Source organism: Megascapheus bottae, chromosome 6 (genome assembly GCF_031878675.1).
Source record: "Megascapheus bottae isolate mThoBot1 chromosome 6, mThoBot2.hap1, whole genome shotgun sequence".
NCBI classification, from domain to species: Eukaryota; Metazoa; Chordata; class Mammalia; order Rodentia; family Geomyidae; genus Megascapheus; species Megascapheus bottae.
This window is the reverse complement of record NC_143514.1, coordinates 20,728,310-20,756,056: the sequence shown is the minus strand read 5'-3', so window position 1 is coordinate 20,756,056 and position 27,747 is coordinate 20,728,310. Positions and strand designations below refer to the sequence as shown.

General features: G+C 41.2%; 1 protein-coding gene across 2 annotated transcripts in view; it reads left to right on the top strand.

Moving 5' to 3' along the window:
• Positions 1–4,794: 4,794 nt before the first annotated feature.
• The window catches only part of Tmigd3 (transmembrane and immunoglobulin domain containing 3), a 61,286-nt gene continuing 38,333 nt past the window's right edge, over positions 4,795–27,747 (top strand). The window contains exon 1 of one of the 2 annotated variants that reach the window (XM_090334416.1): positions 4,795–4,871. The gene's annotated coding sequence lies outside the window, so the exon portion shown is untranslated. Of the gene's footprint in view, positions 4,872–16,799; positions 16,943–27,747 lie in introns of those variants that run through there. The other variant, XM_090334417.1, reaches the window with a different exon arrangement.

The following is a 27,747-nucleotide window of genomic DNA, read 5'->3' as shown; positions in this document are numbered from 1 at the left end:
ATTTTTGTGCAGGCACACACACACATATTATTATTCATTGCTAAGTCTAAAGAACCCCATAGCAGTCATTTATCTTTCAATCTGAATCTGGCTTCATACAAACATCTCTGGGGCTGTTATTTGTTTCAGGCTGTCCCAGCTATTTCCTGGTGGGACTGGGATCATGTTTATGGAGAGCAATTCATTCTAATTTGCTTGGGCCTTCCCCCATTTTAACCTGAAAGCTCAGTCCCTGGTAAGCCAGGACAGTTTGTCATTCTATTTCCTGACCTGAGCCTTGATGGAAAAGAAGAGGAAGGAGCAGATGGCACAGTGACAGTGCAATCTTAGAGTTAGGATGGATGGATGGGTGATAAAACTTCAGTTTCATCCAAGACTCTCTCTACTGCTAAAGCAGAAATAATTTGATTTCCACTGTGGCCTCCAGAGATGGAAAACGAATCAAAGAATAAACAGAGCATCTCAGTGCTGTCTATGTTCAATATAAGCATGAGTCAGAAGTTTCTAAGTTCCATATACCTGGCCAGTTTTCCTTAGTTAAGCTCAATTTCAATGACCACAAGAACAGTGGAAAGCTATCTGATACATGATGATGTATGGGGATAAAACTACTTTCTAAAACTATATTAATATGAAGGCAGGTACATTATGAGGCCAATGAACCTCAATTGCAGAAGGACATACTTTAGTGACTTTTAAAAATTAGTTGATATTAATTACATGGGTGCCAGGGGGGATTCACTTATATTTCTACATGATTAGAATGTATTCAAATCCATTTCTCCCCCTCTGTCATTCTGCCTTCTCCCCTTCTTTACCTAGTGGGTTTGAATTTATAATTCCCAAAACATGCACACTCATGTTCGTTTATTTACTTTTTTTTTTTTTTTTTGCCAGTCCTGGGGCTTTAACTCAGGTCCTGAGTACTGCCCTTGGGCTTTCCTCAAGGCTAGAGCTCTACCACTTGAGCCACAGTATCACTTCTATGTATTTGTTTTGGGGGAATCAGACCCAGGGCTTCATGTATGCTAGGCAAGCACTCTACCACTAGGCCAAGCTGCTGGCCCATACTTATATCCTTCCTTCCTTCCTTCCTTCCTTCTTTCCTCTCTTTTTCTTTCTTCTTGACGTTGACCCTGAGGCTTGAACTCTGCCTGGATGCTGTTCCTGTTCTTTTCTGTTCAGAGCTGGTACTCTACCTCTTGAGCCATGCCTCTACTTCTGTGTTTTGCTGGTTAATTGGAGATAAAAGTCTCCTGTACTTTTCTTCCTGGGCTGGCTTTGAACTACGAGTCTCAGATCTCAGACTCCTGAGTAGCTAGGATTACAAGTATGAGCCACTGACTCCCAGCCATACTCATATTCTAATACATTGGAGATGGAGGGAGGGGAATCTTAAGTTTGAAAGTGGTCTGGACTATATGGAGAGTTTAGAGGCCAGCCTGGACTACCTAGCATGACTGTCAAAATACAAAACAAAACAAACAAACAAAAAACCCCACACATACAAAGAAGGAAAGAGGGAAGGGAGAGAAAGAGAAAAAGAGGGGAAAGAGGGGGGAAAGGAAATACCTTGATCCCATCAAAAAAAAAAAAACTCAATAAGCCAAACAAACACAAAAAACAACTCTCAAACCAGGCAATAACGACAAAAGCTTTAAAACTTAGGTGTGTCCCTGGGGTGCTGAGATGGAGTGTGGTTCTCTGTTGTGTTTCATATTCCTCTCTTGTGTCTACTAGAGGTGAGTGTACATCTCTTTTATTTTTCCTTGCCTAGACTCCCCTTCCTCCACTTTTTGGGGGACATAAAATCTGCTACTCCTCAACCTTTGATCAAAGGAAATGAAAAGGCTGGAGTTGTTTGCCAGGCAGCAGGCAATACCCTGACTTCCAAATATCACATTAATTAAAGACAGCAAGGTGTTCAAGTGTGATTCCAGAAAGATTTGCTTTCCACTAGTGACTGACAGGGGGAATCTTCAAGGAGAAAGGAAGTATAACCACAGAGGTTGGCCTTGACATCCTGTGTACCTTTCAACTCAGTTTTTCTGTCTGGACTCTTCTTGGACTGGACATCATTTGCTCCTTAAAGCCAGTGGCATTCAGGATTAACCTGTAGTCATTATCCCTCCCCCACTCAAGTTGCTCTTTGTAATTGTTCAAAGGCAGGTCTATCCAACTTGATCTCTCACTAGCCCACTTCCATCATCTCTGCCATCACTGTCCTGGAGTCTTGCCTCATTTTTGCAGCCAGGTTTCCTTCCTTCCGTTCTTGCTTGTCTTCTGTTCTTGCTCCCACATGCCAGTCGTGAGCTTTTCTATAATTCCTGCTGATCAGTTAGCTCCTGTGGTTGACTCGAATCCCTTGGTAACTAGCTCCTTATGACACTAAGGTAAAGCTCAGACTCCACTGTTCACCACTGCTTTCTCATCTCCTCCTCCTCCTCCTCCTCCTCCTCACTGTACTCAGGACTTACTATGCTAGGTCCTTGTCATTTCTTAAAGGTGTCATATCTCTACCCTCTGGGCTTTGGCACTGGTAGTCCCCTTAGCCTATGGGGACTCTTTCCTGGTCACCTATTACATTTTCAGTTTAGATTATTGTACCATACAAATATTATATGAACCACACATTTGTTTACACATACGTTTCTCCAAAAATAAACATTTCTGTTTGTTTTTGTTTTTTGCCAGTCTCGGGGTTTGCACTCAGGGCCTGGGCACTGTCCCTGAGCTTCTTTCTCAAGGCTAGCACTCTACAACTTGAGTCACAGTGTTATTTCCAGCTTGTTTTTCTTTCTGTTTATGGGGTACTGAGGAATTGAACCCAGGGCTTCATGCATACTAGGGAAGCACTCTAAACTACATTCACAGCCCCTCTTTTATTTTTTCTTTCTTTCTTTTTTATTTATGCCGGTACTAAGGCTTGAACTATGGGCATTGTACTCTTGCCCGGTTTTTCTACTCAACACTGGTGTTCTACCCTGGAGTTATACCCCTCCTTCTGTTTTTCTGCTAGCTAACTGGAGATAATCTTATACATTTTTCTGCCCAGGCTGATTTCCTTGAACCTCAAATCTCAGCTTCCTCAGTAGTGAGGATTCCAGGTATGAGCTACTGGCTCCCAGCTTGCTTATTAGTGGTACTGGAGTTTGAACTCAGGGTGTGCACTTGCCAAGCAGACACTCTACCACTTGAGCTACACCTCCAGTCCAAGGAGACTCATCCTGACCATCTCCTACCACTTAGTCTAAACACATTGTCCCCCTCCTTACCTTTGTGTGTGTGTGTGTGTGTGTGTTGTGTGAAAGAGAGAGGGAGGAGAGAGGGGGAGGAGAGAGGGAGAGGGAAAGGGAGAAAGTGTGTATGTGTATATATTGGGGCTTGAACTACAGGCCTCATGCTCTCCCTTAGCTTTTTTGTGTTTGTTTTTTATTCAAGGCTGGCACTCTACCACTTGAGCCACACTTCTACTTCTGGCTCTTTGCTGGCTTAGTTGGAGATAAGAGTCTCATGAATTTTCCTGCTCAGTCTGGTTTCATAGCCTGATCCTCAGATGTCAGCCTCATGAGTAGCTAGGATTGTCACTGTGAGCCAATAGTGCCCAGCCTATTCTTTGAATAGCTAAATGTAAACTAACCTCAGGGTCTTTGCATTAATATACCCTTGCTAGGAAATTCTTTCTATTAGGACCAATTGCCTTTAGGTACTTCCTTAAAGTTGTTACTCTGTGCCTTTCCTAAACTAAATTCCATCACACTGGTCATTTTCTAAATTTATGTCTTTATTTTTAATTGGAGTGTCCGTAACCATTTGGCCTATTATTGTTTAGTGGAGCTGGCTTTCTCCAAGAAGACAAATTTTCTGACAAGCACTTCTATGATGTTCAATGATACAGTCTGCAGTTCAATGATATAGAACTAGCACCTAGTATGTGCTCAATAAATATTTGAGTGTAATAAAACTGTTTTTCTCTGGGGAGTACAGAGAAAGGGAAATAAGATACTCAAAATGTGTGTTCCAGAAAGGTCAGTATTCTTTTTTTGGTGTATGTGTGAGGAGTTGTTGGCAGTCATGGGACATTTTCTCAGTGTCTGGGCTCTGTCCCTTGAACTCTTTTTGCTCAAGGATAGCACTTTGAGTGACAGCTCCACTTCTGGTTTTCTGGTGGTTAGCTGGAGTTAAGAGTCTCATGGACTTTCTTGCTAGGTCTGGCTTTGAGCTGTAGTCCTCAGATCTCAGCCTCTTGAGTAGCTAGGATTATAGGTGGGAGCCTTTTGAGTTTCACAATGTCCAGATGCTCAGTCACTCAATGAGTAATTTTTCCTTGGTATATAGTCCACATGTTGCTACAGAATGAAAAGGATAATCTTGTGCTTAGTACTAGTGGCTCACACCTATAATTGTACTATTCAGGAGGCTGAGGTATGAGAATCACAGTTTAAAACCAGCTTGAGCAGGAAAATCCCTGAACTCTTACCTCCAACTAGCAGAAGGCAGAAGTGGAGCTATGGCTCAAGTGGAAGAGCACAAGCCTTGAGCAAAAAGCTAAGAGACAGTGCCCAGGCGCTGAGTTTAAGCTCCAGTATGGATGCATGCACTCACTCGCATGTACACACACACACACACACACACACACACACACACACACACACACACACACACACACACAAGACAATCATGAGTTTTAGTAGCTTGAAGGTTTCCTGAGTATGTCTGATTCTCATCCTTTGCAACAAGAGCTGCCTAGGGGCAGAAGGGTTGAAAGGACAGAATGTGGCCATGGGAAGCTTCCATGGCAGTTGGAAAAGACTGCCAGTGGGATTGAAGGGAAAGACTGCAGCAGGACCCACTGAGCAAGAAAGAACCAGGTAGGAAAGCTTTCATAAAGAGCAGCCAGATGTTTCTATCTGGCGAATATAATAACCCTTCTATTAATTACAATTAAAAAAAGAATATTAAAAAAAAGAGCAGCCAGATGGGATAGCTGATCAGCTCGAGTTTTGAGTGCTCTTGAGACATGTAGGAGCAGGAGGTAAAGATCTGCTTGCTGACCCCTCGTTGATGTGGGGCAAGCAACTTCATGCTCTGTCCTCCTTAGTAAACTAGAGATAACTTGTAGGATACAATGCTGCTGGGAAGATGGCTTGAGTCATATGTGGGCGAGTGTTTGACCCACACAGGTGTATTATCATTGCTGAGGCATTTACCCATGAGCTCTCTTGTCTACTCACATTATACCTTCAATCACTGAGTTTATTGATTGTATACAGCTCAAGGCTCTTGCCAACTTTTATTTTGTTATAAAACTCGGCTTTTTTTCTTCCTCCTCAAAGGAAATCCTCCTAAAATTAAATCTCAATCTGGCCTAAGGGAACCATCATCATTTGTGATTTAAGGAAGCCATCTTGGCATTTCAACAAATATTGTTTTCCAATTATTTCTTATGTGAACAGCTTACCTTCACAGATATAGACAGCAAGCTGCTCATTAAACAAGTACAGACTTTTGAGTCATTTGGTGTTAAGGCTTAGCTTTGCTTTTTCCTGGTAGTAGAGGACTTTGAGTAGGTTGCTTAATTTCTTTAAGTGTTAGTCTTATCGTAAGAATGACATGATAATAATATCTTTTGCAAAAGGTAACTGTGAGAATTAAAAGGGATAATGCAGCTTTTAACCAAGTATATAATATATAGAAAGGGAACAGCTAAATGTACCCTGTTTACATGGGCTAACAGTCTATACTAAGGCTGAGAATATATTAGAATTTTTTTTCCAAAGTATTTGATCGAGACTTGGCTTGTTTTTGTGCCAGAACTGGGGGTTTTAATTTAGGGCCTTGTACCTTCAATTAGTTTTTTCACTCCAGGCTAATGGTCTACCACTTGAATCACACCTCCATTTTTGGTTTTGCCGATTAGATGGAGGTAAGACTCTCATGGTTTGTCTACCTACCCTGGACTGGCTTCAAACCTTGGTCTTCGGATCTCAGCATCCTGCTTAGCTAGGATTATAGGCATAAGCCACCAGTGCCTGGCTCTTGATTGAGCACTTCGAGTAAAACAACAAAAGTAGAATAATTCCAAGCTGAATTTGCCTTTACTCTCCCAGCCTGACAATAGAAACTGAAAGGTTTATGACTGTCAGACCCAGACAAAGACTCAAAGATCAATAAAAATGGATCCTCTCACCTAGAACACAGTGGTGGATTAGGTAGAGTCCATGACTGGCAGCATTAGCCCTAAAGTATTCTTTTTTATTTTTTCCAGTCCTGGGCCTCGAACTCAGGACCTGAGCATTATCCTTGGACTTTCTCAAGGCTAGAGCTCTACCACTTGAACCTCAGCACCCCTTTCAGCTATTTTCTATGCACGTGGTGCCAAGGAATTGAACCCTGGTCTTTGTGCATGCTAGGCAAGCACTCTACCGCCAGCCCAAACTCCTGACGCCTAAAGTATTGTTGAGGTGGTTTGTTGGCGTGTGGTATGAGGCAGCCTAACACATGTTTTCTAGAACAGTTCCCAACTGCAAAACATCTGTTCCATTTTCAAGCTACATTCTTTGATTTTGTTCAGACATTTTGATGGACAGAAATATAGGTGAATTATGGTCATCAACATAATCACTACTATATTTATTTCTTTATTTTGTTATCTGTTTAATATAACCACATAAACTTTTAAACTTTTTTACACTCTTAATAGGCTATATGCTAGGTTCTAGGGGGTCAAAGAGGTACAGTTGTGAGTTTCTCTCTCTCTCTCTCTCTCTCTCTCTCTCTCTCTCTCTCTCTCTCTCCTCTCTCTCTCTCTCTCTCTCTCTCTCTCTCTCTCTCTCTCTCTCTCTCTCTCTCTCTCTCTCTCTCTCGTTATCTCTTCTCTTTTTTGTTTGAGACAAAAAAATCCCACCGTGTAGACCAAGCTTTAAGCTCTCCATCCTTCTATCTCAGCCTCAATATTGGGATTACAGGTCTCTCTTACACAATTATTAACCAATTCTTATCCTCATTTTTTTGGGTGTGTATTTTCTTTTCTTAAAAATTTTACTATGCTAGAAATGGAATCCAAGATATCACCTTCTTCATGCTATATCCCCAGCTCACATTTTAAGTTTTAAAATTAAAAAAAATTTATTCTAAAGGTGATGTACAGAGAGGTTATAGTTATGTATGTCAAGTAACGAGTCCATTTGTTTTGGACAGTGTCAGTTCTTTGGGGTATCTTTTCTCATCTGGGATACGGAGGTTTGAACTCAGAGCTTCATGATCATGGGCAGGTGCTCCACCATTTGAGTGTTACTCCCCATCCCAACCCTTTCTAAGTTTATTTTTCAGTTAGGGCTTCAATGTTTAGAATTGTTACTATTGAAGTGGTTATACAAATTGGTTACAGTTTCAAAAGTCAGGTTATGAGTATAATGCTTCTTGGACAATGTTACACCTTTCGAGGTTGTTACTCTCCCCCACCTCAGTCCTTACCCATAAGGTACATAGTTTATCCTTTATTTTTCACAGTTTACATTGAATACAGATGACTGCATTTGATCACCTTTCCTCTCTTCATTCCTGCTCCTTCTTTTTCCCTCCCCTGCCAAAAAAACATGTTTCCATTTCCTGGTATTCATTTGGAGGGTTTCACTTTTTTTGTTGGGGTTTCATTTTTTTTCGCCCTTAGGGTCCCTTCAGACTTTGATCCTCTTTCCGATGCCTCTTACATGGCTGATCTCTTAAGTACATGCCACTATACTTAGTTTGTTGGTTGAGCTGGGAATCATGCTAACTTTTTCTTTGGACCTTCCTTGAACTTTGTTCTTCTCAATCTCTCCTTCCCAAATTTAGCAGGATTATAGGTGTAAGCCACTACACCTAGCTTGCCCTCACACTTTGAGGGGAGAAACAACTGTATTAAAAAGTTGCATGCACTATCTCAGGGTCATATTATATATATATAAGGCTCATGCAGATAATGGCGACCTTGGAAAGTTGCTAATATTTTTGCCACGTTTCCCACTGGACAAGACCCTTTCATAGGGAGAAATTGGCAGAAGCAAAGACCTGCAAGTACATGTGGATATATGCTGGCCATAGATGATATGTTGTCAGGGGGAGAAAACAGAGAAGCTAATTTGGGTTCACATTGTGGAGGACCTTGACCTCTGTCTTGGGCAGAACTTCTCTAAGAAGCAACATGGATCTGCGAAGGATGTTCATTTAGGGATTCTAAAGGTACTTTGGTAGCTGTGGGAGGAGAACTGGAGTAGGGAAAGACCAGGAAGAGAGAAGACAGCGAGAGGAATATGAAATGTGTCCAGGCTCAGGATGATTGGTCTCTAGTTAAAACTGTGTTCGCATACATGAATTATAAAAGGGGGGTTCAAACATATACACATTGTACCCCATGAAACTCAACTCTTCTGTCACTCTTCTACATACCCCTCCCCTCCTCTTTCACAATGTCATCAGGTCTTATTGTTCTGTTTTTATATATGCATATAAGAGCTTTGGCAATAGCCTTCCTAATTTACCCTCACGATTCATGCTACCATCCCTTGCCTGTTTTATTTCTTATTTCAGAAATTAGTTGCAGTCGTTATTGTTTTATATGGTCACTTGTTTGGTTTTTTTAATTTTTATTTTTTTAATATTTTTTATTGTAATTAATAAAAGGGTTACATGATATTTGCCATATAGAAGGTGTATTAATTCACATACATTGATACCCTTTCACATGTCTTGGTCCCCATTACCCTCCCCTGAATATGGCACTTGTTTTTAACAATGCTAACATACTTTCCATACCATTTGCTTTTTGTTTTATTCTGTTATTTCAACCCTTTTTCTGATATCACTCTACTATTTTAGTAAATCCTTTAGGAATTCATTTGTTTCATTTACTAAGTTCTAGTTTTTATTTATCTGTAGTTTTCCTCCCCCCCTTCCCGCACTTTACTTCTAGAAGATTTAAATTGTGCCAGGTGCTAATGGCTCACATTTGGAATCCTAATTACCCAGAGGATCACAGTTTGAAAACAGTGCAAGCAAATAAATCTGAGAGAGATTCATCTCCAATGAACCAGCAATAAATTAAGAGGAGAGGTGTGGCTCGAGTGGTAGAATGTGAGCCCAAAAGCCAAGTAAGAGCACAAGGTGCAAGCTTCAGTAACAGAAAAAAAGGTAGAAAGAAATAATTTATGTGTTTGTTTACGTTTCCATTGTTAGGTAGACTTATTTTTCATGTCAGTCTTTTGAAGAACTTACACTTCTCTGCTTTCTATGGCTTTGAGACATAGTCTAATAATCTAGCACTGCAAAAGTACATAGACTTTAAGGTGGTTATGGTGTCTCAAGCCTGTACTTCTGGCTACATGGTAGGCAGAAATGGAGAACAACAGTTGAAAGCAAGTATGGGCATAAGAGTATGGGAGCCTGATTCTTACTCAGTGGCTGGCTGTGGTGGCATTTGACAGTTACTGGGGTGACAGGTGAAGCACGATGGCTGAGTGCAGTGATGTGCACCTGTCATTCACATCATTTTCAATGATGTGGGGAGAAGTACATGTCTTTAGTCTTTCAAACCCACGGTAGCCTGGCACAAAGTGAGACCCTACTGAAAATAACCTAGGCAGAAAAGGAACTGAAGGTGTAGCTTGAGTGGTAGAGTGCCTGCTTTGCAAATATGAGGCCCTAAATTTAACCCTCAATACTGAATCCTCAAATCTCAACCTCCTGAGTAGCTAGGATTACATATGTGAGTTACGGGTGCCTGGCTTGCTTGTTTCTAAGACATGAATGCCCTCAGAAGCTGCCTTAACCCACTACTCATCTTCCTCTGTTCTTTTCCTGATTCTCTCTTAGTCTGGTGGTATTGATCACCATGCATATGGGCATGGTTTGTAAATGAACCATTCTCCCAGAACTTTGAGACTCTATATCCTACTGTCTACTAAATAAACATCTCCAGTTGGCTGTCCCAACTTGGAATAGCCCGTTGTTTCCTCTAGCAACATTCCTCTAGTATCATTCCTGTTTCAAATCATCCACTGATGTGGGTCATCCTGTATCAGGCAGGACTCCCAAGCTATTCTGAGGAGAGTTCAGATTCCTTATATGGGTAGATCTTGAGCTAAGAATATAAAACTCTGAGCTGCTCATTTTCTTGCCACACGTTGTTCAGCACCCTAAGAAGCAATTAATCAATCTCATTATAGTTCATATTTTCACTAAATATTGTACAGCATCATGTACTTATTCTTCTAAAGCTTTACCTTCTATGGTAGAATTTAACAAGCTATGACTCCTGAGCCAAATCTGGCTGGCTGGCTTCATTTTTGTAAGTAAAATTGCAATGGAACCAGCCATAACCATTCATATAGGCATTATCTACTTTTATGATACAATCAGAGTTATGTAGTTATAACAGAGACCATGTGATTCAACTGACCTAAATTTTTAAATTATCACTCCCGTTTTAGAAAAACATTGCTGATCTTGTTCTATAGACATTTGCCAACAGGTGTTATGTTTATGATTGTTTTACCACTGTGTTCTATATAATATTTGCAATGCTTACCCATTTGGGACAGGGCTGTGGACACCTTTAGATCTAGTATTCAGAAAGTGAATTCCAAAGAACCAGAATTGGTTCAAAGAGCTTGCTCATACATGAGATTTTATATCCTGATGGGTGCCTGTAATCCTAACTATTTAAGAGGCAGAGATCTGAGGATCTCAGTTCAAAACCAGCTCAGCAAGAAAAGTGTATGAGATTCTTATCTGCATTTAACCACCAAACAGCTTGGAGTACAGGTGTCACTCAAGTAGTAGAGTGCCACCTTTGAAAGAGCTAAGGGACAGTGCCCAGGCACTGAGTTTAAACACTAGGGAGGGGGGAAAAGAAAAGCAGATTCTATGCCTTTGAAATCCTTACCAATGCGAAATTCCTTATCAAGGTTCAGGGAAAGAGGTAAAGTCATTAGAAATCTGACTCTACTTGATTCTGAGGTACTCTAACCAGCCTCTGTGAAGCGGTTGTCTTTTTACCTGATACCAGAACATGGAGTTGGCAGTGCAGGCAATTAGGAAGGGGAGAAATCTATAAAGTGGGGTAGAGTTGCAGAAATGAGCTGGTAGGAATGCACAAAGATGGACAGAGCCATTATCAGGCTTGCCTCCTCCTATTTGATGCCCACAGGACATGATGGCACACTTTGTCCTGTAGCCAAGTACTTGCCAGGATCTGAAGCTAAAAATGCTCCAAGGAAAAGCCAGGAGGGAAGAGGGCCTTGAGTCTTTGCGTGTCTTTTTCACTCAGGGATAGCACTGTACCACTTAAGCCAGCCTCTGCCTCTGTATTTTTACTGATTAATTGGAAATAAGACTCTCATGGACTTTTTATCCCCAGCTGGCTTCAAACTACAATCCTTAAATCTCAGTCTTTTAAGTAGCTAGGAATATAGACACCAGTTTCTGGCTGATTCTACAATTTGTACTTTCTCCTATTCCATGTACTGCCTTTTTTTTGACACACAAAAGTTTAAAATTCTGTTGTATACCATTTATCTATTTTCCCTTTTTCTGCCTATGATTTTGGTGTCATATTCAAGAAGTCACTGCCAAATACAACACCACAAAACTTTCCACTCTGCTCTCATCTAAGAAGTTTTATGTTTTTAGCTTCTTTGTTTTTAAACCTTTGATTCATTTGAGGTAATTTGTATATATGGTATAGGCAAGGCTCCAACCTGACATTTTGTATGTGAACATTCAGTTTTCTAACACCATTTATTGAAAACAACCCTTATAGTCATTAACTAATCTTGGAACCCTTGTTGAAAATAGTCTGACCAGGCCGGGTGCTGGTGGCTCACTTCTGTAATCCTTGCTACTTAGGAGACTGAGATCTGAGGTTGTGGTTCAGGGGCAGCTGGGGCAGAAAAGTCTGTGTGACTTCAATTAACCAGGAAAAAAAAAAAAGGAAAGGAAAGGAGAAAGGAAAGAAAGAAGAAAGAAGGAGAAAAAGGGCTGGGAGTTTAGCCTAGTGGTTGAGGGCTTGCCTAGCAAGCATGAAGACCTGGGTTCAATTCCTCGGTACCACATACATAGAAAAAGCCAGAAGTGCTGGGCTCGGTGGCTCACGCTTGTAATCCTAGCTGAGATCTGAGGATCTCTGTTCAAAGCCACCGTGGGCACAAAAGAACCTGAGTGAGACTCTTATCTCCAATTAGCTACTAGAAAACTGGAAGTGGTGTGGAGGCTCCAGGTATGGTGGTAGCTTTGAACTGGAATGCTCAACGTCCAAGCCTAGGGGTAGAGGGTGATAGCCTTGAGCTGAAGAGCTCAGAGATGGTGCCCAGGCCCAGAGTTCAAAGCCCCAGAACTGAAAAAAAGGGGGGGAATAAAAGAGTCTGATTATATATGTTATGATTTATTCCTAGTTCTCCCTTCTATCCCATTGGTCTGATGTTGGTCTGTTTTTATAGCAGTACCCAATCTATTTTGATTATTGTAGTTTGTAGTGGTTTTGAAGTTGGTATCTAAAAGCACCTTTCTCAAGATTGTTTTAACTATCCAGGATTGCTATTCCTAGAGTTTTCTTTGTGAGTTAAATTTAAATGGATGTTAATTTTATTGGTAAGAAAACATTAAAAGACATATCCAGTAGAACGCTGCCCAGCCAAATATTTCCCTACATAAGCAAATCACAGTTCTCCATTGAGCCCACCATCCACTGAGTAATGCCTAATTCTTTTTTAATACTTTTTTATTGTGATTAATAGAAGGGTTACATAATTTCACCAGATAGAAGGTGCATAACTTCACAAACATTGATACCCTTTCTCATGACATGGTCCCCATTTCCCTCCCACCCTCCCCCCACTTATTGCCTAAATTCTTTTACCTGTTAGTCAAGGTTCCCCAGATTTACTGTCACTGCTGTCCCTTGTTCTCGGTCTGGCATTTATTTCTGATTTCTTCATTACTGCCTAACTACTTGTACTTTGTGTGTGTGTGTGTGTGTGTGTGTGTGTGTGTGTGTGTGTGTATGTGTATGCTGGTACTATAACTTGAATTTCAGACCTCACCCTTTTACTTGGTTGGCGTTTTCAGTCAAGTCTGGTACTCCATCCACCACTGGAGCCACACCACTGCTTGTGATGTTTTGCTGGTTAACTAGCAATAAGAGACCTTTGGAGTTGTCTTTTTGGGCTGTTTTGAGTTTTGATCCTCATATTTCAGCCTTCAAAGTAGCTAGAATTACACTCATGCGCCATGGGGAGCCAGCTGTAATTATAATTGTACTTTTTACCACAGCCCATTGTCATGCTGCTGTGCCTTTGTTTACAGTTTTTCTCTGCCAAAGATACCCTTCCCACTTGTTTTGAGATTAGTTCCTTCTATTTCTTCCTTTAGGAATTAAATGATAGGGCATCTTCATCCAAGAATCTTTCTCCAAACACCCAGGTAGAGTTAAGATCTGTCTCCCCTGCACTGCCCCCCACCCCTGTCTTGGTTACCATTCAATGTGTCAGTTTACCAGTACAATGCATCATGATCAACATCACTCCTTAACCATTCTCCCTCATCCCACCAACCCTACCCATCCCAGTTTCATAGGAATATTGAATATTCATTTTCATGGAATATTATGGCTGTGTTCTCCCCCCACTCTCCCTAACTTCATTTGTCTATGCATGTTTTTTTCTCATCTCTGGAAGTTTCCAGGAAACTGTTATTTCATATGTATTTGGGGAGGTCCTGGGGGGAATAGATGAATGGAGATCCTGTTTTTTTGCATTCCAGTGGTCCCTGGCTCATGCTGTTTGGTTAAGATATATTGTACAGTAATTTTCTATAAGCTCCTCACACTTGGGAACTTGATCTTTTTTCAAACACTGTTTAGAATCAGTTTGCAGGCTGAAAGGAATTTGGTGTCTTCCAGATGAGAGGCCTCTTGCTACGGATGGCAAAAAGAAGTTAAGTTGGAAGATCCTCTAGTGTTGGTCCTGGGGAATCAGACACATGAGATGTGAAATACAGGAACATTTACAGAGAAATCTAAGTATCAGATGGCTTCCACGGAGGAGACTTGGAAAATTCCCCTGCTGCCAGGTCACTACACAGGGCTTCTATTCAAAAAACGATGTAAAGTTCAAGTCATTCCAAAGGCCACTGGGCAAAAGTCCAATTCCTCTGTGGAGTAGTAGCCCTTTCCTGGAGGAATGCCAGAGGCCTTGGGGACCTTTTTATTCTCCAGTGCATTTAGATGAAAACGTATTTTAGGGAACTTTAGTTCTTGAGAATATTTCTTCATATGTCTTTGTATGGCTGTAGATATTGCAATCACTTTATGGGGAGCAGCAAGTTGATTCCTGGGCCATCCAAGATGAGCGAATGGGCATAGAAAAGAATATGTGGTGGTAGATGCCCACCATGAAGGCCAGAGAAAAGAAGCCGGCTGGTATAGCAGCCAGACAAAAGACAGACTTTCTTACCAGAAGCCTCTGATATGTGGTATGTCCAAGCAACGAGTAGACACATGAAAGGATTGAGTGACAGACATTCTAATCAAATCTCCCTTCCATATATGGTCAATCTGAGAAGAAGAATCCCCTTAGGCAGCTGGCTGCAAGTGGCTCACACCTATAATCCTAGCTTCTCAGGAGGCTGAGATCTGAGGATCATAGTTTGAAGCCAGCCTGGAAGAAATCTATGAGACTCTAATCTCCAATAAAACCACTCAGCAAAAGCTGGAAGTGGTGCTGTGGCTCAAGTGGTAGAGCACTAGTCTTGAGCACAGGCTCAGGGACAGTGTCCAGGCCCTGAGTTCAAGTCCCAGAACTAGCAAAGGAAAAAATTCCCTCAAGGGAATTGATAGAGCACTAGCCAATAAGTGAAAGTGTTAGAATATCAGGAACTCAATTGGAGTCCTGTTCTTAGACAAAAAAAAAAAATTCCCTTGGGTACTACTTGCTTGGTCCCCGTGTATATTTGGTACATGTTTGGCTGGCCTGCCTGCCTCCCTGCCTCCTCCCCTCCCTCCCTCCTTCCCTTCTTCCTTGCTTCCTTCTCTCCCTCCTTCCTTTTTTCCTTCTTCTTTTCTTCCTCCCTCCCTCTTCCTCCCTTTGTTCTATCCCTTCCTCCTCTCCCCTCTGCCCTCTTCCTCCATCTCACCCTTTCTTTCCTCCCTTCCTCCCTTTCTCTTTCTTTTTTCTCTCCCCTTCCCTTCATTTCTCTCCTCTCTCTTTCTTTCTCTCTCTCTCTCTTCCTTCCTTCAATTTTATTTTACTGTGAAGGTAATATATAGAGGGGTTACAGTTATATAAGTAAGGTAATGAGTACATTTCTTGTCAAACATGGTTATCCCTCTCTCATTTTCTCCCACTGAAAGTATATCCTTAATGGCTTGTACCATCTTTTTTTTAAACTTTTTTTTTTTTCTTTGTGGGTCATGGGGCTTGAACTTGGCCTGGGCGCTGTCCCTGAGCTCTTCAGCTCAAGGCTACCGCCCTACTCTTGAGCCACAGCTCCACTTCCTGTTTTCTGGAGGTTAATTGGAGATAAGAGTCTCAGGTCCTTTTGTGCCTGGGCTGGCTTTGAACCACAATTCTCAGATCTCAGACTCCTGAGTAGCTAGGATTACAGACATGAGCCACTTTGCCCGGGCTGCTTATACCATCTTTATATGTTCAGTTGTTGGATCTAATCCTTTTCTTTTGGGGGATGAGTCTTAAACTCATGGTCTCATGCTCTTGCTTAGATTTTTATATTCAAAGCGGGCACTATATGACTTGAACCACATCTCCAGTTCAGATCTTTGCTGGTTAGGTGCATATAAGGGTCTTACAAATTTACATGCCACTGGCTTTGGACTGCAGTCTTCAGATTGCATCCTCCCGAGTAGCTAAGATTATAGGTACAAGCTCCAGTGCTTGCCAATCACTCTTGAAAAACAAGAACAAAACAATTGTGGAAATGTCATATGAACTATCTACCAGCAAATGAGTGCTCTAAAATCTTAAGTGCTTAGGAATTTAATGGAAGTAGCTAGTAGGAAGACAGTTGGCTGCACAGGTATAGATAAACAGTGATTTCAGCAGCCCAGTAGCATATGATGACATCTATTTTTACCTTGGTCAGCACAAACCCAATGTGTCTCAGGTAACAATGATGCTGTTTTGTTTTGTTTTTTTTTCTTAAAAAACCTGGACTCATTTCTCTAGTAGATACAGTAAAGTTGTTTACAAGTATGTAGGAGTTCAGAGTCTCTTCTTTCTAATTCTTTTAAAATAATGTGCCTAAAGGGGGGAAGTCTGGTTTCTTCTTTGGCATCTCTTGGTTTTTTCTTGTTGATGGTGGTGGTGATCATGGGTCTTGAATTTAGGGCCTGGAGGCTATCTTTGACTTCTCTTTTGCTCAAGGCTAGTGTCCTACCACTTTGAGTCACAGAATTACTTCTGGTTTTCTGGTGGTTAATTGGAGATAGGAGTCTGATGGCCTTTCCTGCCAGTGCTGGCTTTGAACCGTGATACTCATTTCTTAGCCCTCTGAGTAGCTAGGATTACAGCTGTGAACAACCAGCATTTGGTGCGACCTTTCTCTGAAGACAATGTTGTAGTTTGTCCTAAGGTAGGATTCAAAGGGCTGCTCTGACTTTTGGTCTCTGTGGCTTTGTTTTTCTAAAATGAGAAATTTCCCCTTTAAAACAAAACAATGCTCTATGATCATATTTTTGTGTCACAATTGTTGCTTCCATACCTGTCTGCATCACAGGATGAGGCTTTGATGTCAGATTACCTTCAGGTGCTCAGCAAATGTTGGTCAAGCACCAGTGGAAAACTCAGTTCTAGGCTAGGAGCTATTGGGTAATCCAATGGAAGACACTTATGGATTGTCTTCACTCTGCTGGGAGAGTATGGTCCCTCTATTCAAAAAGCTTCCATTCCAGGTAAGTTGGGGAGCAAGCAGCATGAAGTAGATTTAGCTGTCTTAAACTAGCATTTAGGGAGGAGCTAGAAGACTCCTGCTCTACATTTGGGGAAGGTAATACATGATTCCAGCTCTTGAAGGATGAAGGCAGGTGTGTGTGTGTGTGTGTGTGTGTGTGTGTGTGTGTTGGTCATGCGGCTTGAACTCAGAGCCTAGGGACTGTCCCTGGGCTTGTTTACTCAAGGCTAGTGTTCTACCACTTGGAGCCACAGCTGGAACCTTTTCTGCCTGGGCTGGTTTCAAACTGCAGTCCTCAGATCTTAGCCTCCTGGGTAGTTAGGGTTACAGGAGTGAACCACTAGTACCCTGTGATGAGTGTTATTTTATTAGGTAAAAAAAATGAGTTTAGAGGTCCTGAAGTTTGGCTTAGTGGTAGAGTGCTTGCCTAGCATGCATTAAGATCAGAGTTCAAATCTTCGGTACCACATACATAGAAAAAGCTGCAAGTGGTAGAGCTCTAGCCTTGAGAAAGCCCAAAGACAGTGCTCAGGCCCTGATTTCAAGCCCCAGGACTAACCAAAAAGAAAAATTTAGAGCTGGCACCAGTGGCTCATGCCTGTAATCCTATCTACTCAGGAGGATGAGATCTGAGGATTTAGAGACAGCTACAATAGCCCATATGTGCAATCCTAGCACTTAAAGAGCTGAGACAGAACTGGGGGAAGTAAAAGAAGGGGTGACATTGTCCAAAAAGAAGAAATGCACTCAACTCCTGACTTAGGAAGTGGTAGGCCCTTTGCACATTAGTAATAAAAGTAAAGTATATATTTAAGGACACACACACACACAGACATACATACATTTATTTTAAAGCACTGAGACAAGGACTGTGAGTTTGGTACCATAGTGAATTCAAGGCCAGAATACAAATTAAAATCCTATCTCGAAAAAAACCAAAAACACAACAGGTGACAACGGTAGGGACTATATGTTTGTGCTGGAAAAAGTGGTTGTTGGAAAAACTTGAAGAGCAAAGAGGGGAATTTGAACCTAAGCAGAGAAGTTACAGGAAGCAATCAGCTGTAGACTGAGGAGCAGAATGAATGTATGACCAGTGACAATTAGGTCATATTCATGACAGAGGTTCACCTCCAGCTAGACCTGGCCACACCAGCTGAATGGAAAGTAATAGAATGGGACTGGGAGATAAAAGGAGGAATGGAGAGGAAAGGAAGGGTTGGTACATGGAGGAGACAAACACATGCCTACTGAGAAAACTGTATTTAAATGTGTGTAACAGAATTTGTTGATGTATTAATAAGGGGTGAAGCTGTTTACCAGTGGCTCACCTGTACAGCCTTAGTTACTCAGAAGGCTGAGATCTGAAGATCAAGGTTCAAAGACCAGTATGGTATACACATGGGAGGATTGCAAAGGTGTCACTACTTAGCACAACATAAGTCTAAAACATTGTTGTCAGGAGGGGTGGGAGTGTCACAGGGAGGGGGGACAGACAAATTAAAGAAGATACCTGTGGGGATGAATGGAATTGGGAGAGATAGGGAAGGGTGATGGAAGGGGTGGCACTGATCAAGATGTATTATACTCATCAACTGACATATTGAAATGAAAAAAAAGTTTGAAGCCAGACAAATCTTTCCTTTACAATTAACCAGCAAAAAGCCAGAGCTGGAGGCATGACTCAAATGGTAGAATGCCAGCCATGAATGAAAAGGCTGAGCAAGAGGAAGCCCTAAATTCAGGCCCCAGTATAGATACACATACACACACACACACACACACACACACACACACACACACACACACAGGTATGTTCAAAGAAAGTAGGCAATAGTGTTTATTGAGGAAAAAAAAGGCGGGGGTGGGTGGGGACAGGGACAGGATTATGATGAACATACACTGTGACTCTACTCCATTAAGGATTTGAACCTGAATGGAAAAAAAAAAAAAGAAGGGATGGCTTATTTTTACACTGAAAATAGAACAGATGAGGTAGACTCAATGGCAAATAGCCAGTCACTGTCAACCCCCACAGGACAAGGTTTTGCTCCTTCTCCTGAGTAAAGGACTTAATATACTGAAATTTATCAGTAAATTTTAGTAAGAATTCAATAGTGGCCACACATTAACGAGAAACTAATAGTGGCAATCCTAGCAAGAGATCCTGGCTTTCGACCTGAAATGGTTTATCTGAAGGCAACCTCTCACCGTGCTATTTGGGCTTTTAGATGGAGAAGGTGAACTTAGCTGGCCAATATCTTGTGGTGTAATGATGGTGACAGTTCTTTTGCTGCTATTGATGGTTCTTCTCATGAACAACTTACAAAAGAACAACCCCCAAGTCTTCAGGCCCATCCCCTCCCTCCAGTGTGAGCAGACAGCCAAATGGATGAGGCCCAGCAATGTGGAGGCCTTGTGCGCTGCAGGGTAATGCCTCACAGCTCCGGAGCATCCCGTGGCCATAAATGGAAGTGGTGCTTCCAGTGTTGTTTTTGCCATGTCCCCTGGACTTAAATGGAACTGAATTCTCTTGTTAAGATGGCAAGGAGGGGAGAGGAGAGGAGGGAGTTCCACAGACGGGGAGCTGGCTGCTAGACTGTACATGAGAGGTCCAAGTTCAAATATGCTTCCAAAGAAAGTTTCAGTTCAATTTTCTGTCCTCACACAATGAGGCTGTTGTGTGTGCGGAGGCTGGGAGCAGGCAGCGGCATTTCTAGAGCTCAGTGGCCAATATCTGTCTGATTCCTTTTTGATTTTTCTCTCTGTTGGAGACCTACCCTACGGGGTACACATATTTCTAGCTGGTCATGCTGTAAAGTCAAGGAAACAAAATGCTCTGAGCACGAGTTGTCAGCCCTCGTTAGCCCACGGCCTCAGTGAGTCACAGAGTAATACAAGACTAAAGACTTTCAGTGAGACAAGAAGTCATTAATCACATTCTCCTCCTTTTAAATCGTTGCCCTGCTGCTAATGACCATTTTAGGTGGGTAAGTTTCTAGACTACTTGCTGGGTCTTTTTGCTGTGTTAGTTTAATTTTGTAAACTATCCCCTATAGGAATGTGTTGAATAAATGCCCATCTGATTTCCAAAGTCCAGAGGGATTTCAGTGCCTACTGCTTACAGGATTTAATCAGATGGTTCCTGAATTGGCTCTGATCCTCTCTTAGGGAACAATTCCTAGAGTGATAAATTTTTCCCTCCACTAAGCCTCAGTGGTACATTTTTCTTTTCTTTTTTTTAAAACAGATTAAAGATTAAGCATGTTGGCACAGAAGAAAACTGAGGCTTAGGTGGGAATGGGTAAATGCATTTAGAAAGGAAGATAATAAATTTGATATTTGGTTGTCACTGTGAGCAAAGTATCTTTAAAGGTCCTTTTTAAATCAAATGCATTCAATTCTCAGTGAGACTCTATAAGATATTAGCTTTGTCTTGTTAAATATGAGAAACTGAAGCACAAAGAGGCTAAAACATGAAGCTAATGGGTGGTTGGGCTAGATTCCTAAATCTAATGTGTGGGGTGTGTGTATGTGTGTATGCATGTGCACATGTGCCAGTACTAAGGTTTGAACTGAGGGACTCATGTGTATTTGTTTAGCTTTTTCACTCAAAGCTGGAACTCTACCACTTGAGCTAAAGCTCTACTTCTTGCCTTTGGTTGGATAATTGGGTAAAAGAGTCATGTGGGCTTTCCTGCCTGGGTTGGCTTCCAATGTCAATTCTCCAATATCCACCCTGAGTAGTTAGCAATATAGGTATGAGCCACTAACACCTGTCCTAAGTTTGGTACTTACAGTAGGCAGATATAATACTTGCTTCCTGTGAGTGGGTGTTGCCTAACTTCTATGCCTCCTGACTTCCCAATGACCTATGTGTGCTGTGGTTCTGAATAGAGTTTGTAATCCTTCACTGGTTTCATGCCGAGGTCCAGACATTAGTAAGAAGTAATGGAAAAGTAAACAAGGTAGAGAGTGAAGGGTAAAGTCATGGCACTGAGTACACACACACACACACACACACACACACACACACACACACACACACTGACCCACAATTTGGCCCCTTGGTTTCATATTCATATCATCCTTATACTCCCACAGGCTCCTCCCCTGCCAGGTTATACATAGCCCTTCCCTGAGGGATCAGTTCTTCCCACTCCAGGTCGTGGGAAGGGGCAGGAAGGAGAAGATTTCCTTTCCAAGAGCCTGGCAGAAAACCACATTTAGAGAGGAGCGCATAAAAGTTGATCGGTAAGGCCAGGCACTGATGGTTCACTCCTGTAATTCTAGCTACTCGGAAAGCTCAGATCTGAGGATTGTGGTTCAAAGCCAAACTGGGGAGAAAAGTCTGTGAGACTCGTGTCCAATGACCAGTGTAGTTAATTAAGCCAGCAATGGAGCTCCCAAGTGTCTCCTATGAGGCTCCTATCATGACTTGCTTAGCACCATCTCAGAGTTAAGAATTCTATTTTGGAGGGGAGGTTACTGTTTTGAAGCAACAGTAGGTTTTCTGGCTCTGAGAAGGGAAGCTACAGATCGATTCTCCTCCTCTAAGCATTTTGGATGAACAGGGCTTCCCATAGCCATGGTGGCTTCAGCTGTCGAGATGCCTTGCTGGCTTGCTGACAGGCCTCTCTGAACTGGTTGGCCCCATCACAGCCCATCCTATTGGTTCCCTTACCAGGTCTGCTATCAGCTCATCCACATTACTTCTGAATGAGACTGAGACTCCGGAGGCAGGACTGTGCTGTTCCTTTCTTTTCAAGTCCTTCTTGGTATACACAATGGTCAGGCAGTACGAAGAGACCTTTGTCCCTATCTACCAGGGTTGTGTGAGAGACAGCTATGGGACAAGAGGTAGACTTTGCTGGGGACAAGTGGATCATGCCTGTAATCCTAGCTAGTCAGGAGGCTGAGATCTGAGGATCATGATTTAAAACCAGCCAAGTTAGGAAAGTCTGTGTGACTCTTACCTCTAATTAACCACCAAAATGTCAAAAGTGGAGATGGGGCTTAAATGGTAGAGTGCCTGTCTTACACACAAAATAATATGGGACAGTGCGCAGACTTGAGTTCAAGCCTCAGTACTGGCACCAAAAAAAAAAAAAAAAAAGAGTAGATTTAGGAGAATTGTCAACCAGGTCAAGAAGAGATTGCTTTGATTTTCTAAAGTATAAATAAGATTCTCTTAGTTTTACTAGGTTTGGGTGGATTTCAGTTTAGAATGAAAGTTTATTTGGAATGGCAAGTGTTCATTTTGACAATAGAAGATTTTCTGTCTGTGGCCACTTGTTTCCTCCCCACACAGCTATCAGAACCACATTCATAGCTATTCTTGGGGAGTGAATACTATGTGCCGTATCATATTGAACGTTTCTCCCAATAAACTCGACAGTAAGGCTTGTCACCATCAGGCAAACACACAAGACTGAGAGTCAGAGTGGTTGAGTCTTTTCCAAGGATACTCATTGTCACAGCAGTGAGATTTGAATCCTAGGTCTGTTTGACTCCAGACACAAAATTTATACCTTATGCTAGGTTACCTTTTACCTGAAAATATGGTTTGCTCCTTCCTTCCTTCCTTCCTTCCTTCCTTCCTTCCTTCCTTCCTTCCTTCTTCCCTTCTTCCCTTCCTTCCTTCCTTCTTGTACCAGTACTGGGGCTTGAACTCAGAATCTTTCACTCCTACTTGGCTTTGTTGTTCTAGGCTGGTCCTTTATCATCTGATCCACAGATCCACTTCTGGCTTTTTGCTGGTTACTTGGAGATGAGTCTTATGAGACTTTCCTTCCCTGGATGGCTTCAAACCATCTCTGCCTCCTGACGTCGACCTTTATAATCCTAGGATTATATCTAGCTGGGAAATACTATCTAAGCAAACACCTCCCTAATAAATAGGTGAACAGAGCCATGGAATAACCAGTTTTACTTTTCAAAACCTAATGCCTTAATTTTTCATTTATCTTAAACTTGTATTTGTGTCCTTAGAAGCTGAATTTACTCATCTACACAATATCAAGAACTCTGATCATGTTCATGCCCTGATTTTATATACTTGTATCTATCAAGAAACATTGTGATACTTGAAAATAAAAGAACTCTGAGAGGTCCCTCACTAATATCTAGGATGTGGCTTAAGTGGGAAGGAGGATTTCTTTGCATTCAAAGATCTGTAGAATAAGCCGACCAAATCTGTTCCCCTATCCCCTTATGGACCCAGAAGGAAGGTAGGAAAACACTGTACTTTCAACTCAGTTCTTGGAAAAAAAAAAGAATCCTTGACTGTCATTCAGAGCTGATTGGTATCTGAGAATTGCTTCTCTGCTGATGGTATCTTCCCACAGTAAAGCTGATCTGGGCAGTTAGGCTCTGTTTCTCTTTGTCTTTTGTACTTGATGTTAATTATTTAAGTGACTTGACTTCAAGCTCAATCTTGGTATAAGTTACTGAATCCCTGGAATGACAAGTTAGGAGAATACTGTAAGGGAGGTGGTTTTCCAAAACTGGTTGAGTGTTTTTTTCATCAATAAATTTTTTTTTACTGGAATGTGCTATTTATTTTCACTGTGTTGCAAGTATTAGGACTTGAAGTGCTGTTACTAGATCTTGAACTCAGGGCCTTATGCTCTCATTTGGCTTTTTCATTCAAGGCTGGTGCTCTTATCACTTGAGCTACAGCTTTGCTGCAAGCTTTTTTGGTGGTTAATTGGAGATAACCTTATGGACTTTCTTTCCTAAACTGGGTTTCAAACATTGATCCTCAGTTCTCAGCCTTCTAAGTAATTAGGATTACAAACATAGCAATTGTTATCTGGCTTAAAGTATACACACACACACACACACACACACACACACACACACACACACACACACACACGCTGTAAAGTATTGAGTAAAGAGGATGGAATGACATAGAATAAGTAAAAAAACAACAAGCCCAACTGTATTAATTACATTAAATATTAAATAAAATGTGGAGATGGTTGGGTTAGATAAAAATCAAGAATCTGGCCATAAAAGAAATGCAAATCAGGCTGGGAGTTTAGCCTAGTGGTTAAAGTGCTTGCCTAGCATGCACGAAGACCCAGGTTCGATTCCTTGATACCACACATATAGAAAAAAGCTGGAAGTGGTGCTGAGGCTCAAGTGGTAGAGCTCTAGCCTTGAGAAAGTCCAAGGACAGTGCTCAGGCCCTGAGCTCAAGCCCAGGACTGGCAAAAAAAAAAAAAAGAAAGAAAAAGAAATGCAAATCACCTTGGGTTAATCTCATATTGTTACAGTATCTGACTTTGTTACCTGGTATATTGTATATATGTTTATTTGTTTATTTGAAATAGGAAAGGAGGGGGGAAAACGAGATGATTGGGAGAGGGTAGGGAGGGAAACGGAGGCAAAAACATGAAAAAGGGTATCAATGTGTGAGAAGTAATATACCTTCTATCTGGCAAATATAACTGTAACTCCTCTATACATTACAATAAAAAAGGAAAAAAAGAAATGCAAATCAAAACAACTTTGAGATTCTACCTCACCTTAGTTAGAATGGCCATTATCAAGAAATCTAATAACAACAGATGCTGGAGGGGTTGTGGCTAGGAGGGATCATACTACACTGTTGGTGGGAGTGTAAATTCATTCAACCACTATGGAAATCAGTACGGCAATTCCTCAAAAGACCAAACATAGAACTCCCCTGTGACCCAACAATATGTAGAAATGAAAATACATTATGCCCATGTAGGGTTTATTCCAGAAATGAGAGATGGGCTTTTCATTCAAAATCTAACTTATCTACCTATTTGCCATCCCTACACAAGTCATATCAATAAATGCAGAAAAAAATCAACAAGCTTCAACTCAGCAAACTAGGAGTTGAGGGAAACAGCCTCAACTGGATAAAAGGCATTAATAAAAGCAGCCTGGGCCGGGAGTTTGGCCTAGTGGTAGAGTGCTTGCATAGCATGCATGAAGACCCGGATTTGATTCCTTGGTACCACATACATAAAAAAAGTCAGAAATGGTGCTGTGGTTCAAGTGGTAGAGCTTCTAGTCATGAGAATGTCCAAGGACAGTGCTTAGGCCCCAAGCTCAAGCGTAGGACTGTCGAAAAATAAAAAAACAGCCTGGTGTCAATGGCTCAATCTGTATTTCTAGATTATCAGGAGGCAGATAGCTGAGGATCAAGGTTTGAAACCAACCCAGGCAGCAAAGTCCATGAGACTGTTATTTTCAATTAACAACCAGATACACTGCAAGTGGAGCTATAGCTCACATGGCAGAGCACCTTGAGGAAGGAAGTTCAGGGACAGTAGCTGAGTTCAAACCCCAATACTGGCAACAACAGCAAAAGCATTACACTTATTGGTGAAAGACCAATTGATCTTTACCAATTGATGAAACATTTTTACCCAGGATTAGCATTTCTGTTCAATATGACAGAAAGAAAGAAAGAGAGGAAGGAAGGAAGGAAGGAAGGAAGGAAGGAAGGAAGGAAGGGAGGGAAGAAAAATGAAAAGAAACTAACTGGAAAAAGAAAAGGGAAATTTCCTCTTTTATTGATGACATAATTATATAGGAAATCTTACATAAGTTTATGTTCAAAAATCAATATACATCTTCATTATAGTAATGAACAGTCAGAAACTGAAAAATGTAAAAACCAAAATAGTAATAAAACAAATATTTAAGTGTAAATGAAATCACATAAGTTTTAAAACCTGAAAGCTGTAAAACATTGCTGAAATTAGGTTTTAAGAAATGAAGAGATAAAATGTTTGCATTGCTGGGCACGGTGGCTCACACCTGTACTCCTAGCTACTCAGGAGGCTGAGATCTGAGGATTTTGGTTCAAAGCCAGCCAGGGCACTAAATATCTTGAGACTCTTATCTCCACTTAACGACCAGAAAACCAGAAGTGGTGCTTTGGCTCCAGAGGTAGGGTGGTAGCCTTGAGCTGAAGAGCTCAGGGACATTGCCCAGGCCCAGAGTTCAAGCCCCACGACCAAACAAACAAACAATATATATGTATATATGTATATATGTATATATACATATATATGTGTGTGTTTGTATTGTCAGATGACCATTAAATTGGTGTCTCTCAAGCTGATTTGTTGATTTTGTGTAATTCAATAAAATTCTCAGAAGGCATTTTTAAAGAAATTGATAGGACAATTTAAAAAAATATATATGAAGATCCAAAAGACCCAGAATATTTCAAACTCTTTGAAGAAAACCAGGATTGATTTTATTACTTATTATAAAACTATAGCAAACAAGGTATTGTAGTGGTATCAAAATGCACAAAGAGATATGAGATAGAATGCAGAAGAAAAATAGTAGATCCTCACATTATTATTATTTTCAAGAAATGTGCTGGAGCAGCTGAATAAGAAGAAAATTTTTCTACAAATGGTGCTGAAGCTTTTGGGTAGCTATATGCAACAAAGTAGAATTCAATCCTTACCTCACATCATACATAAAAACTAACTTGCATTGAACCATGAACTTGGATATAAGTCTGAACAGAAGATTGGCTTTAGGGTTAAGACTGAATGATTTATAGGAGAACACACAGAAAAAGTCTTAATAATTTTAGGTTGAGCAAAAGTATAAACAGTGCCAACAAAGAAAAACAACCAAAATGAATCCTGTTTAATTATGAACTGGGAAAAATATTTGTAAACCATTTGTCTGACAAAGGATTTGTCACTAATCTCTGAACTCTATTAAAAAGATGAATTATCCTATTTAAAAAAAACAAAAAAACACTTTTTTTTTGTTTGTGGATGCTGTGGCTTAACTGGTACAGGGACAGCTCTTAGGCTCAGAGTTCAAGTCCCAGGACCAGCATAGACACATACACGGTGTTGGAGCGTGGGGAGGGGGACAGTGAAATAGAGGGAGGGAGGGCAAGAGAGGGGTAGAAGGGTTATTATAAAGCAGTATGCCATGTTGAACTGGCAGGAGACTGAGAGCTGAGGACATGGTTCAAAGCCTGTCCCAGCAGACAATGCTGACATTTTTTAGAAGTGGAAATATGGTTCAAGTAGTATAGGGGCAGTCTTGAGGTAAAGCTAAGAAGGAACTCTAGATGCTGAGTGCAAACTTCAGTACCAGCATCAACCCCCCACCAAAAAAAATAAAATTCAATCTTTTCAATTCGTAAATTGGAGACTGACATTTATGCACACTCCTGTCTCACATCTACCTTACTGACTACTTTGGGAGATTTTTTATTGTTATTATTATTATTATTATTATTATTATTATTATTATAGTGTGTGTGTGTGTGTGTGTGTGTGTGTGTGTGTGTGTGTGTGTGTGTATGTGTGTATACCAGTCCTGAGTCTTGAACTCAGGGCCTGAGCGTTGTCCGTGAGCATTTTTGTTCAAAGCTAGTGCTCTACCACTTGAGTTACAACTCCATTTCCAGCTTTCTCTGAATAGTTAAAGATAAGAATCCTATGGGGACTGGCTTTGAACTATAATGCCCAGATTTCAGCCTCCTAGCTTGATTTTATGATTTCATTCTGAAAATGACTTCCTGATAGCTATAAGTTAGGGGAAATAATACGAGGGATGTTGGGTTACTCTGAGACAGCAGCTCTCCTGACTGCTGACTACACAGGTAGTAAGGATAGCCAAGGCCTTTGGCCTTTACTAACATGGGAGCAGTAGGTATTAGCTTCCGTTTCCCCCATAAAAGGAAGCTGTCAGCAAACCCATCTTAGTGATAACTTAATAGTTTCCTAGAGAACTGACCTTCTAGCTTTGTCCATATGTTGAAGAATACATGGAAAG